Here is a 20,565-nt window from a genome sequence, read left to right as displayed (position 1 = left end):
CCTCGGTGTACCCATCCTCAATGTCAGGAATGGAATTAATTCCCTGTGCCTTTTTGAACTACTTCTCAAGGTTGGCAATTTTTAACGAGATCGGGGTCGAGATCATCAATGTCAAGGGGATAAAGCCCCTCATTAGGTTGCACCAAGGGTCTAAAAACTCGAGCTTGAGCCAACACTTCTTGAGGATTTAGGCCGTGCAAATCTTCAGCTGGCGGAGGCAGGTCAAAGTTTGGCTAGGGGCCCAAGACTAGATGTGTAGTAGATGCCCCAGATGGGCGTTGCATTTCAGCATTGGTCTCATCCTGTGTGGTAATTCCCTGGTTTAACGCTACTATCATGGCCACAACTTCTTCCGAACTCTGAGCCATCATGGGCCTGCTGAGTTGGTAATCGGTGAAATGGATGGGTGTAAGCTGAGGTATTCTCACCTTTCTTGTTGTTATCAGCCTTTGTCTTAGGGCAATCTTTCACATAATGACCCATTTCGCCACATTCATAACAAGCTCCGGACGTCCGACGACAGACCCCGAAATGTTGCTTCCCACAATCCGAACACGTCGGTTTAGCATTACCTTCCTGCCTTAGGTTACCAGCACTGCCCATGTTCGTCTTCTTCTTGGTGCCCAGCTGTGCTCGGCGATTGTCATAGTTCTGTCTCTTTCGCTGGTTCTCCCCCGAGCTCTGGTATCGATTTAGGTTAGCTTCGGCCAGAATGGCTTTGTCCAACACTTCGGCATAAGTCGGCATATTATGCAAGTTAACCCGGTCTTGAATCGGTCCGCGAAGCCCACCCTCGAACTTCCTGGCCTTCATGTATTCATCGTTGGCCATGTGGGGTGCAAACCTCGCCAATTCAGTAAAAGCGCGGTCGTATTCCGCCACTGTTCGGTTGCCTTGTGTCAAGGTTTGAAATTCGGTAGCCTTGCGGTTTCGAACACTTAGGGGAAAGTGTTTGTTGTAGAACAACTCTAAGAATCGGGTCCAGGTCAGATCTGGATTGCTTTCTCGAACCATCATCCACCATCTGCGAGCGTCATCATCTAAGGTGAATGCTGCCAACGTCACCTTCTGAGCGTTGGTGCTAGGAAAAATCTCGAGCAACTTTTCCATTTCCAAAACGCACGCCTCAGCCTTCATTGGCTCTATACCCCCAGAGAATCTCGGTGGTTTCATTTTCTTGAACTCCCTGATCAAAGCTATCGTGCCATCCCCATATAAGGCTGGCTGCGGAGGAACTTGCGGCACTGGAGGAGGTGGAGGCGGAACTACATTTCGGCCGTTGGTCTGCTCGGCCTGAGTCGACGTAGCACTAGCGTACTGCTGTCTTGTTTGCCTCAACTCGCGGGCCAAACCTTCAACTAATCTTTCCAGTCTGTCCAATCTGTCTTCGGGCTGATCCCGGCCAATTGGAGGTCTACCTCTCCTCATGATGCTATGAGCATGCAAAGTGTGACTTTAAAACAAATAAACAAATAACCACGTAGGCAAGTAACAAATAGGTATGTCAAGACAATGCACACCTCGTTCAAATAGCAAGCACTATGATGCAATCCTAACATCTTTCTAAGGGAAATCCTATGCTCTTTAGGACTAAAAGTGTGTGAATAACGTATACTGAGGAACTTGTGCTCTGATACCATTCTGTCACGACCCCAAACCGCCCCTAGTAGTTTGGTGCCGTGATGGCCAGTAATCCGAGATTACCGAAGGCCAACTTTCAAAAGTTTAACACAATCAGAGTATAGTATATGGGGCTCACAGATGCGGAAGCGATAAATCAAAATACAAGTGGTCCATAAGAGCAATGCATAAATCCAATGAAATGGCATACATCTTTACAACTTGAATATAACAAAGTAAAATACGTATCACATCTTGACCAAAAGGCTTCTCGAGCCGACATATACAAAATACAGTGAATACAGGCCAGAAGCATGATTTTCAAGATTCGCCGACATAAAAGAAATGACATCGCCGACGTGAATACAAAACAAAGCCGACAGAATCATGGATCCAAAACAAGCTTTCAAAAACACATTCTAGGCGTCGCTGACGTCCTGCTCGTCACCTACATATATATAGAGAGGGTGAGCTTGGATACTCAGTGAATGGTACTAGAAATAAAGGTTTTTGCATGAATATAGCCGAAGTTTTTCAAAACAAAACATGCCAAATCCACACGAATATTAGCCGAGATCCTTTCGGAGCAAAACACATCAAAACTTTATCAAAACAAGAGATGAACCGTATTCATCTATCAAGTCTTACAAGTCTCAAGGGATGCTTACTGACATCGGCAAAACACAAGTCAAGCTTTCCGAACAACAAATCCACGCGGTAAACCGTCAGTGGCAAAACAAAGACTGCACGATCCGTAATCGATTAGTCAAAGGTACTGCGAAAGTTTATAGTCCTCCAGCACAAGGGACTTGTGTTACTTAAGCCCGTAGCTCTTTTTAACACGATGGTCTTGTGTTACTTAGGCCCGTAGCCCGCTTTAACACAATAGTCTTTCCAAGAAAGGACCGTATCCTTTTATACTTAGTGCTGCGAAAGTTTAGAGTCCTCCAGCACAAGGGACTTTTCAAGAATGACATCAAAACAAGGCTTATACTTGATACATCAAAACAGAGCTATTCATTCATGCTTAACATATACTTTCGTCAAAACAAAGCAAAGCAAGATTTATCAAAACAGTATAACATAGCTTTATTAAAAATACCACTCACTTAGATCTTCTCGGTGTAGGCTCAAAGCAAAGATCAAGGACCTACAATCACATGGGAATCACATTCTCAAAACAAGCTTTATATGCATGCAAATGATCCCGGCATTCTCATCAGATCCAAGTCAATAACAAAGCAAAACATGCTGGGAGTTTAAAACACTGCTCCCGTCCCATGAAAATACACTGGGTACCAACCAGGTCTTTGCCGAGGTCCCACACCTCCTTGCCGAGGTGTGGTCCCGATGGCCTCATTCAAAAGCAAAGTCGGGAAAACCTGAGTTTCCCTTTGAAGAACATAAAGAACATGATGAACATGATCATGAGGAAAAAAAATGAATGCAAGATCATAACTTGTTACAAAAATTTGAGATTTCATGCCATGAGTTCAAAACATGGACCTGGGTACCCATACAAGAAGGTCATGCAAGAACAAACACAAAACATGGTTCTTGTTCCAAACTTTCGGATCAAAACGAAACTTTTCTTCAAGAACACATGAACACTATCTTTCTCTTCCGAAACCAACTTCAAATCGATGCATGACATGCAAAACAAATTCGATCATGCAATGCAGCTAGATGATCAATAACAACAACCAGATTAGATTAAGATTCTTACCCCAAAGCTCAAATCTAACGGCTCAAACTCCAAAGATCAACTCGAAAATCTACTCTCTCACTCTAAAACTCCTTCTCCCTCTTCTAGAGCTTCTCTCTCTTCAAGAACAAAACTTGCAACAAAATGATACAAAAGAATGGTATGCTCACAGGCCTGCCGGCTGACTTAACCTTCAGCTCGGACACGTGGTGCTATCGGGTTGGTTCAACTCAAAAGGTGACTGATTGATAAGACAAGTCTATGACAAAGCGTATGCAGCAAGCTAAGGCAAGATACATCGGCAAGTAATGACATCGGCTAAAGTCAAAGCTTCGGCGACAGGGTAACAAAGACATCGGCTAGGGAGGACGACACTTGACTAAGTTGTGCCACACCTTGGCCGCGGTGTGCCACACCTCGGTCTAGCCCATACCTGCCCGAGGACAAGGATCACTAAGTGCAAAACATCTCGGCAAACATGCCCGGGCTGAAGATGGGGGTCGACCAAGTGGTTCCAAAACAGTTCTAAGTACAAAGGTTCAGGGGTGAACTAAGCTCAAGATGACCTCGGCTACACACCAAGCAAGGAACAAAATCATGCAAGCAACACTTAAACAAAACAAGGCAAGGCAAGACTTTCAAAACAACATAACAAGGCAAGATCATGCATGAATGTATGCAAGTATGACAAGAGTAAGGTGATGGTTGCTACATTTAGAGAATTGTTAAGGGGAGCTGATGGAGATGTATAATGGATTTCAACCTCTTACAATAGGTAAGGGGTGGGTTTAGGGGGAGAGATGGGAATGCTCTTAAGAATCCACTCAAACAAGTAATCTGATATCATCTACGACTATTGTCCTTTATTCGAATATTTTGAATTTCGATATGATCGCATCATATCTCGACAATCTTACACCACCTGTGCGGCACCTCAACTAACAACATAGATTATATAGACAATCCAAAATTATGTCCCCATAGTATTCTAAAATGATCAAAGAATCTTGTGGATTACTCATTTGTTTTGTTGTTTGTGTAATGGAATTGAGGATATTTTATTTATTTTTAATTTTTAATTTTTTTTTTTCAAAATTTCTTAGCTTATGAAGTTGAGATGTCTATTATTTATTAACCCTAACTTGTGGAATTTCACACCTTGATGTGCAAGATTTCATACTACTTGTTACTTCATATTTGGCCTGACATGACTTTTTGCATTTGGTCTTCATTTAGTTGCTTTCCCTATTATTAGTATTTGCTTGTTTTGACTTGATTAAAAAAAAAAAACACAAAACACAAAACACAAAACAAAATAAAACAAAACAAAATTTTACATACACAATACATTTATCTCTATACATTCTTCATTTGAAATATATTTGTTTTCTAATTTTATTTATGTGTGAAATTACCTTTAAGAACAAAAGATAAAAATTAAATAGATTTAATTATCTCTTTATACTCGTTACACTTTAATTCCTACTTTTTTTCCCCTTCCTTTCTCATTTCTCTACTATATATCTACTTTTAAAAAGTGAAAATAATAGTGTTTTGATCATTAAAAAAAATAATAATAATGGACGAAGAAATGGTGATGAAGGACCAATAAAAAAGTGAAATGATGAGTTTTTTTTTCTTTATTTTTTATGTTTTCTTTTTATTTTGAGGATTATTCAACCTTGCTCGGTGTAATAAAACTGAACAAAATTAAATAGTCTGGAATCATACTACCGAACAAAAAATACATATTCGATAATCCATTGCCGAACAAAAAATACTTATTCAGTAACCTAAAGCCGAATAAAAAATACATGTCCGATAACTCACTGCTAAACTTTTTCAGTTTCATTTTTCTGACATTTTTAGTTTTTTTTTTTTTGCTTTGAATGATTATATTTCTATTCATTATAGTAAGGCTAGTAGTGCATTGTTAATGGTTTGTTAGATTTATTTGCTTCCTGATCATCTAGTACCTCTGAAAGCAATTAATTGGATTCGTCTTCATCACCCTTGTGCTAATGGATGGGAGAAAGTATATACTATCCATATTGATCAATTCTGTATGCTTGTCAGCCCTAATATAGTAACTACCAAAACTATTAACATAGATGGATTGTGATAACAATCTCAATATGTTTTTATAAATGTTTGTATTGGCAAATTTAAAGATATTTGTATTGATAAATTTTGTGAATGTTTGTATACTTCATATTTTTATGGATGCTTGATGTTTTAAGGAAAGCGAATCTGTAAGCATGCAATAACATATGGTTGGACGAATCTATTTGTTTGGCAATATAACACTGGAATAATATAAATTGTTTGACAGTGTATAATCGAACAAACCCATCATAAATTTAGGGGGGCGGGGAAAATGATGTTTTAAGGAAAATGAATCTGTAAACGTGTGACACTAGATAGCTAGACAAATATAGTTTGTTCAGTAATATAACATCTGAGTAATTCAAAAGGAATAGGTTTAACGAGAAAAATCAATAGGGATTTTGAAAAGGGTTTAATTTAGGATTAATTTTAGTATTATAAAGGGTGTAATGAGATTTTCAATTATTTCTTAATGGTATAATGAGAAAAAATGTATAAAGAGGTAATATTGTGGTGCATAGAATTTTCCTAAAAAAAATAAGAAAAAAATAGGAAATTACAAAAAAAGATTTAATGTTTTGACCTTTATAACAAAATAAATTTAGAATTTTTGATTTTATCAATTTAAATATCAAATTTTAATTTATTTTCAATTTAAACCATTTATCTATATTTGTTGAGTAAAACTAATGAAAAAAATAATATTTTAACCATTAAACTCAGCAAAAAATATTATTTTAGACATTTATCTGTAATTAAATTGAATTTAATTATTAAAATATTGTTTTTTTTTTGTCTATTTTACTTAACAAAAATATACAAATAGTTTAGATTGAAAATAAATCAAAAAAATAGAGTTTAAAATTGACAAAAGTAAAAATTTAGAATTTATTTTTCTATAATGGTCAAATTCTGAATTTTATTTTCATAATTTTCCTTTAAAAAAAACCGCGCCCTATCGCGCTCTCCATATAGGACTTAAGGTGACTGTTGTGCACCCCTACACCACACCTTTTAGGCCTATTTCAAAATTTATTTTGATAATTTAAGCGTTCACTTTTTCAAATATATCAAGTACAACATAATTATAAAAAAATTAAATTGATCGGACATTGATAGTTCCTTTATCAAATAATATTTATATTAATTTTTATTTTTAAAATTATACTTATCATTTATTTTTTTAGATATAAATGTGATTTGATTAAAGGATTATCGATATTCGATCAATTTAATTTTTTTTTATAAATATATTACAAACGATATATCCTAAAATATAAATGATTTAAATTATCAAAATAAAACTTAAAATAAACTCAAAAGTTTGGCCACCTGATTCCCTCCATATATGATAATACATGTAATAAAAAATTGTAGAATCTAATGCCCCGTCTGAAGACTTGGGTTAGTAGTAAAAAAAATCATTATAAATTATAACATTAATTTCTTTATTTTTTTTATATTTTTTAATAAATATTTAAAAGATCGATTAAAATAATTAATTCTCAAAACAAACTTAATTTAGCTCAAATTGCGCGATTGGTGCTACACAATTACTTTTCATTGAAAGTAGTAGTAAAACTGCATAAGAAACCCTTGACTGACTAACTATTCTTCTATTTATGTGAATTGCATGTATTCTACCATCTTTGTTCAGCGAAGTTTCTTGGTAAATTTATGGCATATCATGTAACGCCCTCACAATTAACCCATTATATATATATCATTAACATGCATTATTTAAAGAAAACACCTTAATAATTCATTATAATATCCATCAGAGTCTTACTAAACAAAGCATTACATGTAACATCAAGTAAATGCCCTACCGGCTTACATCTTTCCAAGCCAACACTTGGACACAAAAATATGAGTTCTAACTCAAATATAAATAAAGCCCTAGGCTTGAGTTTTTACATGTACTAACAATTAAAAATAACAAATAACTAAAAGTAGTCTTCAAAATCCAAGTCCTTCCAAGCTAAGTCCTTGGAGGTAGCTTATCCCCAGAACCTGAAAATGATGTTCCCATAAAGGGTGAGCCACAGCCCAGTAGAAATATACTAAACCAAATATAAGCAATGAATAAAGCAATAGCATTCAATAGATGGTTAACCAAGACAATCAATTACTTCATTTTACCGTTTCATGACACTATTGTCTAAGACACGTTTTACTTTCCAACTTTATCAATATGGCTCAGAACCTGGCCAAACTTACAACAGTGAACTATATATAACATATTCACATTCTTCCAATGTCAACAAACAGATGAGACTCAAGCTCAAATCAAAACACTTCATACTTCCAAATTGATGCACATTTTAGTGCTGTATCAATAAAAACACTTCTATATAAATAAGCACACATAAAAGTGATGCTAATGGAGTCCATCCCCTATCTCCTCCCAAACAAAAATCCGGTTTAGAGGTCCATCCCCTATCTTCCCCTAAACCGTGGAGTACATCCCCTATCTCCTCCCACACAAAACAATGTATGCAAACATATAACAAATACAACACACAATCAATACACATAATGTCTGTATTAATTCAGCAGTCAAAATGAATGACTCAACCAATGTGATTAGTTTCAGTTATCCCTAATCCACATGTAGTGTCTACAACAAGCACGACTATCCTCCACCGATAGCCCAAAACAGTTATTTCTAAACCGAAAATAACTATATCAACAATTCAATGGACAAATGATTCAAATTATCCAACTACGCCATTTAATCAATGAATTCCCCAATTCCATGAACTAATTATACAAATTAATTTAATAATACAACTAGGATTTTTCCCAAAATTACCAAAGTATCCCCAACATATCAAAATACCAAAACTTAGAACAAAACTTATAGAATGGAGTAGGAAATCCCTACCTCGAAGAAATAGCCCCAAAAGAGAAGGTGGAGATGAAGACCCAAACTTCAAAGTGCTCCAAACAACCAACAATTCAGATTAAAACGAAGCCCTCAACTCACACACTCTTTTTAACGAAGTATCTACGGTAGAAACACACCCTAAGTAGATCAATCCTAAGAGAGAAGGTGTGTATAGGGAGAGAAAACTCGTAACTAGGGTTTTGGAATATGAAAGTGTATGAAAAACAGATCTGAAACACGCTGCTGCCTATTTAAACCTGACAGGCTCGCTCGAGCGAAGACTTGGTCGCTCGAGCGACCAGACACAGAAAAACTACGCTCGAGCCAACAACCCAAAAGCTCGCTCTAGCGAAAGAAATCTCGCTCGAGCGAAGAACTCAAACCCACAGGTCTGTAACCAGACACACGCTCGAGCGAAGGAACTATCGCTCGAGCGAAGAACGAACTAACTCGCTCGAGCGAAGAAAATCTCGCTCGAGCCAAGAATGCAAAGCTACAGGTCCAAATCAGACGCAAACTCTCGCTCGAGCTACCAAACCCCGGTTCGAGCGAAGAGCCAAAAACAATAGCTCGCTCGAGCGACAAACTCCTCGCTCGAGCGAAGATCCAAAATTCTGGACAGCAACACTTGGTTTCTAAACCCAACCACCCTGAAACAAACCTGCCCAACACATCCTATAAGTCCAAATGAGAAAATAAGGGACAACAACAACAATTATACAATGACAGAATCTACGGAACCTAAGTTCGGATACAATAACCAAATGGGACAAGACCGGGGTCGCTATAACCTCCCCCCCTTCAAAGAATTTCGTCCCCGAAATTAAGCATAAGTTTTTGAAAACAGATTCTCTTTCTTTTTTTTTTAAACATGACAATTCATTAGTAAACATCTTGACCCAAAACTGGTCATTTCATCTCTTATCAAGAAGCATCTCACATTATATATATAAAACAACATATATCTCAACCTGTATCATTATAATGCATTATTCCTTTCAATGTTAACAATTCCCATATCATATTCAATCGCATGATATATACAACCCGTTCAACAATGTACTCAACAGATGCAATATTACACTAAACTTCTATAATGAAGCAAGTTTCAAGATACACCCATTTACCAATACAAACTCAATGTTTTACAACTTAAGATATATATAAAGCTCTTAAGTTCAACAATATTACAAAATCTAAATTACAAGATTACAAATCGATAAACATGTCCGGGTATTTTTCGCGAACTTCCAACTCACGTTCCCAAGTGGCTTCCTCCACTCCGTGATGTTTCCACAAAACTTTGACCAAAGGGATGGTTTTGCCTCGCAAAACTTGATCCCGCCTATCTAGGACACGAACCAGTCTCTCCTCATACGAGACATCCTCATCAACCACTAAATCGGTCCAATCCAACACATGTGATGGATCCGGCTCATACTTCCGAAGCATATTCACATGAAACACGTCATGTACTCCGGACAGCTGCGGTGGTAAAGCTAAACGATAAGCAGCCTCGCCAATCCTCTCAAGGATCTCAAAAGGACCAATGAACCGAGGGGACAACTTCCCGCTCTTCCCAAATCTCATCAAACCCCATCTAGGTGATATCTTCAGAAAGACATGATCACCCACCTCAAACACCAAAGGTCTTCTCCTACGGTCGGCATAAGATTTCTGACGACTCTGTGCTGTAACAAGCCTCTTACGGATAAGCTCAACTTTCTCCGTCGTTTCCCTCACCAGCTCCGGACCCAACAGAGGTGCATCACCCACCTCGGCCCAACAAACAGGAGATCTACACGGTCGGCCATACAAGGCCTCAAATGGTGCCATACCAATACTGGACTGGAAACTGTTGTTGTAGGCAAACTCTACCAATGGCAAATGCCTCTCCCACAACCCACTAAAGTCTAGAACACAACCCCGAAGCATATCCTCAAGGATCTGAATAGTACGCTCGGACTGTCCGTCAGTCTGAGGATGATAAGCCGTGCTAAAGGTCAACTTAGTGCCTAAGGCACTCTGCAAACTCTGCCACAACCTGGCAGTAAAACGAGGATCTCTATCTGAGACGATTGTCACTGGAACCCCGTGTAATCTCACTATGTCCCGAATGTACAAATCGGCAAGATGATCGACTGAATCTCTCACGCGCATAGGAATGAAGTGCGCCGACTTAGTCAACCGGTCTACAACCACCCAAATAGCATCACTACCCCGCTGAGTCCTCGGAAGACCCACAACGAAGTCCATAGTGACGTGTTCCCACTTCCACTCGGCAATAGGCAAGGGTTGCAACAAACACGCTGGCCTCTGATGTTCGGCCTTCACTTGCTGACAAGTAAGGCACTTAGATACGAAAGCTGCCACATCTCTCTTCATACCCCGCCACCAGAACTGGCGACCCAAATCCCGATACATCTTAGTGCCTCCCGGGTGCACCGCAAGGCGTGAATGATGAAACTCTCGGAGTACCTCCTCTCGACAAGACTCCGGCACAAACAGACGGTCTCGGTATCTCACACTGAGGTCGGGATACACCGTCAAACCTTTCTCAACCTTTCCACTGGAAATCTTCTCACAGAGGGATTCTACCTCTAGGTCACCCCCCTGAGCCTCCAACACTCGAGTCACAAGTGTAGGCTGTGCAACAACAGAAAACAAGGCCGCAGCCTCAACAGATTCGCCCAGAAGGAAATTAAACTCCCCAAGTGCACCCAGCATCTCCCATTCTCGGATGGCTATACTAGCTATGTAACCAACAGGTTTCCTGCTAAGGGCATCGGCCACCACATTGGCCTTTCCCGGATGATAATGCAATTCAAAGTCATAATCCTCTATGAACTCCATCCACCTCCTATGCCTCAAGTTCAAGTCTTTATGTGTAAACAAACATTTCAGACTCTTATGATCCGAGAATACCTCAAATCTCTCACCATAAAGATAATGCCTCCAAATCTTCAAGGCAAATATCACAGCTGCTAACTCTAGATCATGCGTAGGGTAATTCTGCTCGTGAATTTTCAACTGACGTGAGCCATAGGCAACTACTTTACCTTCTTGCATTAACACACAACCCAGACCCTCTCGTGAGGCGTCACAATAGACTGCATAACCCAACCCTCTCTCTGGAATAATCAATACTGGAGCGGTGGTCAGTCTAACTTTCAACTCCTGAAACGACTTTTCACAAGTCTCACTCCATACAAATTTGACTCCCTTCCGAGTCAATCTAGTCAAAGGCGAAGCTAATCTGGAGAAATCTTTCACAAACCGACGATAATACCCAGCTAACCCCAGAAAACTGCGGATCTCAAACACACTCTTAGGCTGTGCCCAATCTTGCACCGCCTCAGTCTTGGATGTATCAACAGACACTCCTTCCCCAGAAACTACATGGCCTAAGAACTTGCCCTCTTCTAGCCAGAACTCACACTTCCCAAACTTAGCATAAAGCTTATGGGCTCTAAGTAACTCAAGCACCACTCTCAAGTGTTCCTTGTGCTTCTCTTCAGAAGGTGAATAGATAAGGATGTCGTCCACAAATACGACTACAAAACGATCTAAAAATTCCCGGAATATCCGGTTCATCAAATCCATAAAAACTGCCGGTGCATTGGTGAGCCCAAATGGCATCACCAGAAACTCATAGTGGCCATACCGCGTACGGAATGCCGTCTTCGGAATATCCTCCTCCCTAACTCTTAACTGATGATAACCCGATCTCAAGTCTATCTTTGAGAAACAACGGGAACCCTTCAACTGATCGAAAAGATCATCTATACGAGGCATAGGGTACTTATTCTTAACCGTAGCCCGATTCAATTTCCGGTAATCTATACAAAGTCTCAAAGCACCACCTTTCTTTTTAACAAAGAGGGCCGGTGCTCCCCACGGCGAAACACTAGGACGAATAAAGCCCTTATCTAGCAACTCCTGGAGCTGAATCTTCAACTCAACTAACTCGGCTGGGGCAAAACGATAAGGTGACATAGAAATCGGCGCCGTGTCGGGCACTAGGTCAATAGAGAACTCAATCTCCCGATGCGGTGGCAAACCAGCAAGATCCTCGGGAAAAACATCCGAGTACTCACAAACCACCCTTGGCAACACAATCTGAGACTCATCATCCTCACTAATCGGAAGGTTAGCAAGTAGACCACTAAGCTCACTCCGTCTTCGCGGAACATACCCCGGTGGCAATACATTACCAACCTGGTCCCCCAGAAAATGAAAATACTCTCCGCTCACGGTACAACAAGTGACCCTCTGGCGGTAGCAATCAATAACTGCCCGGTATGACGATAACCAGTCCATACCCAAAATAACATCGAAACCTCTCATAGGCATAACTACAAAGGAAAATGGGATTCTATGGTAATCAACCTCTATATCACAACCCCTAACACCTTGTTTCAAAATCAATTCACCCCCAAGAGGTGACACTACACAAATAGGAGATGCTAACTGTGCTAACTCCAACTCCAAAACAGATGCAAATGCAGCAGACACAAAGGAATGAGATGCACCCGTATCAATCAAAACATTAGCAACCGAGTTGCAAAACAAGAAGGTACCTCTCACAACTGATGGTGCTGGCATAAGATCCTGCGCGGTAACAGCGTACACGCCCCCAGACGACCTCTGTTCAACCTGCTCACCGCTAGGAGCATACGATTGCTGCACCGACTGGGACGATGAAGCCCCCTGATTGGCCCTCGAGACCTGACCCGACTGAGCTGGCTGCTGACCCTGAATCGGCCTCAAACCAGATGCACCAGGTGTGCCACCCAACTGCGGGCAATACCTCTTCATATGCCCTGGCTGACCACACTGATAACACGAGAGTGGCTGGCCTCTACCCTGACTCTGGCTCTGAGATCGAGCCGAAGAAGATGCTGCTCTCTGAACTCCTCCCCTCTGAGGACAAACTGGAGACTTGTGGCCCAGCTGGCCACACTTGAAGCAGGTAATGTCTCCCTGACTGCCTTTCCCCGAACTAGCACTCGGCACAGGAAAAGTCGATCTAGAAAAGCTACCCTGAGACTGCTGAGGATTAAAACCCTTCTGTCTCCTACCATCACTCTGACCATCCTGACTCCTCTTGGAGCCTTTCTGTCCTTCCTCCTCCTCCTGCATCATGATTTCCATGTGGACTGCAGCATCAACCATGAGCCCATAATCCCGAATCATAGTTCCCCCAACTCTCAGCTTGAGGCCACGCCTCAACTTCTTCTCAAACTCAATACAACGGCGTTCCTCAGACGCCACCAACTCAGGTGCAAACCTGGACAAGCTAGTAAATGCAGCCTCAAACTCGGCCACTGAAGAACTCGACTGCTTAAGCTGACAAAACTGGTCTCTCAACTTCTCCCTAACTGCTGGAGATAAGAACTTCTCCTGAAATGCATTCACAAAAGCCTCCCATGTACCTCCAACACGAGCCTTAGTGAACTTCCACCACTGACCCGCATCTCCCTTCAGCTGGAAAGATGCCAAGGTCACTTTCAACCCCTCGTCTTCGATGCCAAGCATCTCAAACGTCTTCGTTGTCTGTTCGAGCCATTCATCTGCCTTAAGCGGCTCTTTAGGATCACCCACAAATTCATCTGGATTAGACCGGAAGAACTCCCTCTTCAGAAAGGAAGGTCCTGCATCCGCAACAACAACTTGAGCTTGATTCTCTGCTCTAAGAATGCCTACTGACTCCCTGAATGCCCCTGCTATCTCTCGGGCTAGAGCGCCCATAGCCTGCTGGCCTACTGGCTCGGCCATATTGGCCTGGCCAATACCCTCCTGAACTGCCGGAATCTCCTCTGGCACAGGCACCTCCTGCCTACCCGGCCTACCACGCCTACCGCGTCCTCGTCCTCGTCCTGACATCCTAATAAAGGAAACAAAGACATTAGCACATTAATAAATGTGCCGAAGCTAAACACTCGCGTCCTAATGCATTGGACAACAATAATTCATTCCACGTAAGCACATAATCACATAAGCACCTACGAATTTCATTCCCGGATAATGATAGTCCCAATACGTTACTATAGTTCCGGTTGGAAGAAGCAGTGATCAAGTGCCTTTCCAACAAGACTACTAGAAACTCAAGGGTCCAATCAACATCCTAGAAACTACATTCCATACCCACATAATCACATAAACATGTTATCACATAAGCATATAATATTACACTAAATCTCTATCAAACGAGACGAACCCAATGTGATACTAATCACTTCCCACGTACCCAAAGTATTCAAACCCGGTACGCTCTGATACCAAGTTGTAACGCCCTCACAATTAACCCATTATATATATATATATATCATTAACATGCATTATTTAAAGAAAACACCTTAATAATTCATTATAATATCCATCAGAGTCTTACTAAACAAAGCATTACATGTAACATCAAGTAAATGCCCTACCGGCTTACATCTTTCCAAGCCAACACTTGGACACAAAAATATGAGTTCTAACTCAAATATAAATAAAGCCCTAGGCTTGAGTTTTTACATGTACTAACAATTAAAAATAACAAATAACTAAAAGTAGTCTTCAAAATCCAAGTCCTTCCAAGCTAAGTCCTTGGAGGTAGCTTATCCCCAGAACCTGAAAATGATGTTCCCATAAAGGGTGAGCCACAGCCCAGTAGAAATATACTAAACCAAATATAAGCAATGAATAAAGCAATAGCATTCAATAGATGGTTAACCAAGATAATCAATTACTTCATTTTACTGTTTCATGACACTATTGTCTAAGACACGTTTTACTTTCCAACTTTATCAATATGGCTCAGAACCTGGCCAAACTTTCAACAGTGAACTATATATAACATATTCACATTCTTCCAATGTCAACAAACAGATGAGACTCAAGCTCAAATCAAAACACTTCATACTTCCAAATTGATGCACATTTTAGTGCTGTATCAATAAAAACACTTCTATATAAATAAGCACACATAAAAGTGATGCTAATGGAGTCCATCCCCTATCTCCTCCCAAACAAAAATCCGGTTTAGAGGTCCATCCCCTATCTTCCCCTAAACCGTGGAGTACATCCCCTATCTCCTGCCACACAAAATAATGTATGCAAACATATAACATATACAACACACAATCAATACACATAATGTCTGTATTAATTCAGCAGTCAAAATGAATGACTCAACCAATGTGATTAGTTTCAGTTATCCCTAATCCACATGTAGTGTCTACAACAAGCACGACTATCCTCCACCGATAGCCCAAAACAGTTATTTCTAAACCGAAAATAACTATATCAACAATTCAATGGACAAATGATTCAAATTATCCAACTACTCCATTTAATCAATGAATTCCCCAATTCCATAAATTTAACCCTCTTTTTCCAATTCCATGAATTAATTATACAAATTAATTTAATAATACAACTAGGATTTTTCCCAAAATTACCAAAGTATCCCCAACATATCAAAATACCAAAACTTAGAACAAAACTTATAGAATGGAGTAGGAAATCCCTACCTCGAAGAAATAGCCCCAAAAGAGAAGGTGGAGATGAAGACCCAAACTTCAAAGTGCTCCAAACAACCAACAATTCAGATTAAAACAAAGCCCTCGACTCACACACTCTTTTTAATGAAGTATCTAGGGTAGAAACACACCCTAAGTAGATCAATCCTAAGAGAGAAGGTGTGTATAGGGAGAGAAAACTCGTAACTAGGGTTTTGGAATATGAAAGTGTATGAAAAACAGATCTGAAACACGATGCTGCCTATTTAAACCTGACAGGCTCGCTCGAGCGAAGACTTGGTCGCTCGAGCGACCAGACACAGAAAAACTACGCTCGAGCCAAGGATGCCTTGCTCGAGCCAACAACCCAAAAGCTCGCTCTAGCGAAAGAAATCTCGCTCGAGCGAAGAACTCAAACCCACAGGTCTGTAACCAGACACACGCTCGAGCGAAGGAACTATCGCTCGAGCGAAGAACGAACTAACTCGCTCGAGCGAAGAAAATCTCGCTCGAGCCAAGAATGCAAAGCTACAGGTCCAAATCAGACGCAAACTCTCGCTCGAGCTACCAAACCCCGGTTCGAGCGAAGAGCCAAAAACAATAGCTCGCTCGAGCGACAAACTCCTCGCTCGAGGGAAGATCCAAAATTCTGGACAGCAACACTTGGTTTCTAAACCCAACCACCCTGAAACAAACCTGCCCAACACATCCTACAAGTCCAAATGAGAAAATAAGGGACAACAACAACAATTATACAATGACAGAATCTACGGAACCTAAGTTCGGATACAATAACCAAATGGGACAAGACCGGGGTCGCTATAACCTCCCCCCCTTCAAAGAATTTTGTCCCCGAAATTAAGCATAAGTTTTTGAAAACAGATTCTCTTTCTTTTTTTTTTAAACATGACAATTCATTAGTAAACATCTTGACCCAAAACTGGTCATTTCATCTCTTATCAAGAAGCATCTCACATTATATATATAAAACAACATATATCTCAACCTGTATCATTATAATGCATTATTCCTTTCAATGTTAACAATTCCCATATCATATTCAATCACATGATATATACAACCCGTTCAACAATGTACTCAACAGATGCAATATTACACTAAACTTCTATAATGAAGCAAGTTTCAAGATACACCCATTTACCAATACAAACTCAATGTTTTACAACTTAAGATATATATATAAAGCTCTTAAGTTCAACAATATTACAAAATCTAAATTACAAGATTACAAATCGATAAACATGTCCGGGTATTTTTCGCGAACTTCCAACTCACGTTCCCAAGTGGCTTCCTCCACTCCGTGATGTTTCCACAAAACGTTGACCAAAGGGATGGTTTTGCCTCGCAAAACTTGATCCCGCCTATCTAAGACCCGAACCGGTCTCTCCTCATACGAGACATCCTCATCAACCACTAAATCGGTCCAATCCAACACATGTGATGGATCCGGCTCATACTTCCGAAGCATATTCACATGAAACACGTCATGTACTCCGGACAGCTGCGGTGGTAAAGCTAAACGATAAGCAGCCTCGCCAATCCTCTCAAGGATCTCAAAAGGACCAATGAACCGAGGGGACAACTTCCCGCTCTTCCCAAATCTCATCAAACCCCGTCTAGGTGATATCTTCAGAAAGACATGATCACCCACGTCAAACACCAAAGGTCTTCTCCTACGGTCGGCATAAGATTTCTGACGACTCTGTGCTGTAACAAGCCTCTTACGGATAAGCTCAACTTTCTCCGTCGTTTCCCTCACCAGCTCCGGACCCAACAGAGGTGCATCACCCACCTCGGCCCAACAAACAGGAGATCTACACGGTCGGCCATACAAGGCCACAAATGGTGCCATACCAATACTGGACTGGAAACTGTTGTTGTAGGCAAACTCTACCAATGGCAAATGCCTCTCCCACAACCCACTAAAGTCTAGAACACAACCCCGAAGCATATCCTCAAGGATCTGAATAGTACGCTCGGACTGTCCGTCAGTCTGAGGATGATAAGCCGTGCTAAAGGTCAACTTAGTGCCTAAGGCACTCTGCAAACTCTGCCACAACCTGGCAGTAAAACGAGGATCTCTATCTGAGACGATCGTCACTGGAACCCTGTGTAATCTCACTATGTCCCGAATGTACAAATCGGCAAGATGATCGACTGAATCTCTCACGCGCATAGGAATGAAGTGCGCCGACTTAGTCAACCGGTCTACAACCACCCAAATAGCATCACTACCCCGCTGAGTCCTCGGAAGACCCACAACGAAGTCCATAGTGACGTGTTCCCACTTCCACTCGGCAATAGGCAAGGGTTGCAACAAACCCGCTGGCCTCTGATGTTCGGCCTTCACTTGCTGACAAGTAAGGCACTTAGATACGAAAGCCGCCACATCTCTCTTCATACCCCGCCACCAAAACTGGCAACCCAAATCCCGATACATCTTAGTGCCTCCCGGATGCACCGCAAGGCGTGAATGATGAAACTCTCGGAGTACCTCCTCTCGACAAGACTCCGGTACAAACAGACGGTCTCGGTATCTCACACTGAGGTCGGGATACACCGTCAAACCTTTCTCAACCTTTCCACTGGAAATCTTCTCACGGAGGGATTCTACCTCAAGGTCACCCCCCTGAGCCTCCAACACTCGAGTCACAAGTGTAGGCTGTGCAACAACAGAAAACAAGGCCGCAGCCTCAACAGATTCGCCCAGAAGGAAATTAAACTCCCCAAGTGCACCCAGCATCTCCCATTCTCGGATGGCTATACTAGCTATGTAACCAACAGGTTTCCTGCTAAGGGCATCGGCCACCACATTGGCCTTTCCCGGATGATAATGCAATTCAAAGTCATAATCCTCTATGAACTCCATCCACCTCCTCTGCCTCAAGTTCAAGTCTTTATGTGTAAACAAACATTTCAGACTCTTATGATCCGAGAATACCTCAAATCTCTCACCATAAAGATAATGCCTCCAAATCTTCAAGGCAAATATCACAGCTGCTAACTCTAGATCATGCGTAGGGTAATTCTGCTCGTGAATTTTCAACTGACGTGAGCCATAGGCAACTACTTTCCCTTCTTGCATTAACACACAACCCAGACCCTCTCGTGAGGCGTCACAATAGACTGCATAACCCAACCCTCTCTCTGGAATAATCAATACTGGAGCGGTGGTCAGTCTAACTTTCAACTCCTGAAACGACTTTTCACAAGTCTCACTCCATACAAATTTGACTCCCTTCCGAGTCAATCTAGTCAAAGGCAAGCTAATCTGGAGAAATCTTTCACAAACCGACGATAATACCCAGCTAACCCCAGAAAACTGCGGATCTCAAACACACTCTTAGGCTATGCCCAATCTTGCACCGCCTCAGTCTTGGATGTATCAACAGACACTCCTTCCCCAGAAACTAAATGGCCTAAGAACTTGACCTCTTCTAGCCAGAACTCACACTTCCCAAACTTAGCATAAAGCTTATGGGCTCTAAGTAACTCAAGCACCACTCTCAAGTGTTCCTTGTGCTTCTCTTCAGAAGGTGAATAGATAAGGATGTCGTCCACAAATACGACTGCCAAACGATCTAAAAATTCCCGGAATATCCGGTTCATCAAATCCATAAAAACTGCCGGTGCATTGGTGAGCCCAAATGGCATCACCAGAAACTCATAGTGGCCATACCGCGTACGGAATGCCGTCTTCGGAATATCCTCCTCCCTAACTCTTAACTGATGATAACCCAATCTCAAGTCTATCTTCGAGAAACAACGGGAACCCTTCAACTGATCGAAAAGATCATCTATACGAGGCATAGGGTACTTATTCTTAACCGTAGCCCGATTCAATTTCCGGTAATCTATACAAAGTCTCAAAGCACCACCTTTCTTTTTAACAAAGAGGGTCGGTGCTCCCCACGGTGAAACACTAGGACGAATAAAGCCCTTATCTAGCAACTCCTGGAGCTGAATCTTCAACTCAACTAACTCGGCTGGGGCAAAATGATAAGGTGACATAGAAATCGGCGCCGTGCCGGGCACTAGGTCAATAGAGAACTCAATCTCCCGATGCGGTGGCAAACCAGTAAGATCCTCGGGAAAAACATCCGAGTACTCACAAACCACCCTTGGCAACACAATCTGAGGCTCATCATCCTCACTAATCGGAAGGTTAGCAAGTAGACCACTAAGCTCACTCCGTCTTCGCGGAACATACCCCGGTGGCAACACATTACCAACCCGGTCCCCCAGAAAATGAAAATACTCTCCGCTCACGGTACAACAAGTGACCCTCTGGCGGTAGCAATCAATAACTGCCCGGTATGACGATAACCAGTCCATACCCAAAATAACACTGAAACCTCTCATAGGCATAACTACAAAGGAAAATGGGATTCTATGGTAATCAACCTCTATATCACAACCCCTAACACCTTGTTTCAAAATCAATTCACCCCCAAGAGGTGACACTACACAAATAGGAGATGCTAACTGTGCTAACTCTAACTCCAAAACAGATGCAAATGCAGCAGACACAAAGGAATGAGATGCACCCGTATCAATCAAAACATTAGCAACCGAGTTGCAAAACAAGAAGGTACCTCTCACAACTGATGGTGCTGGCACAAGATCCTGCGCGGTAACAGCGTACACGCGCCCAAACGACCTCTGTTCAACCGGCTCACCCCTAGGAGCATACGATTGCTGCACCGACTGGGACG

This window comes from Camellia sinensis, chromosome 1 (genome assembly GCF_055761805.1).
Source record: "Camellia sinensis isolate YWXY chromosome 1, ASM5576180v1, whole genome shotgun sequence".
Taxonomy (NCBI): Eukaryota; Viridiplantae; Streptophyta; class Magnoliopsida; order Ericales; family Theaceae; genus Camellia; species Camellia sinensis.
The sequence above is the reverse complement of the archived record's forward strand: the minus strand, read 5'-3'. Positions refer to the sequence as shown.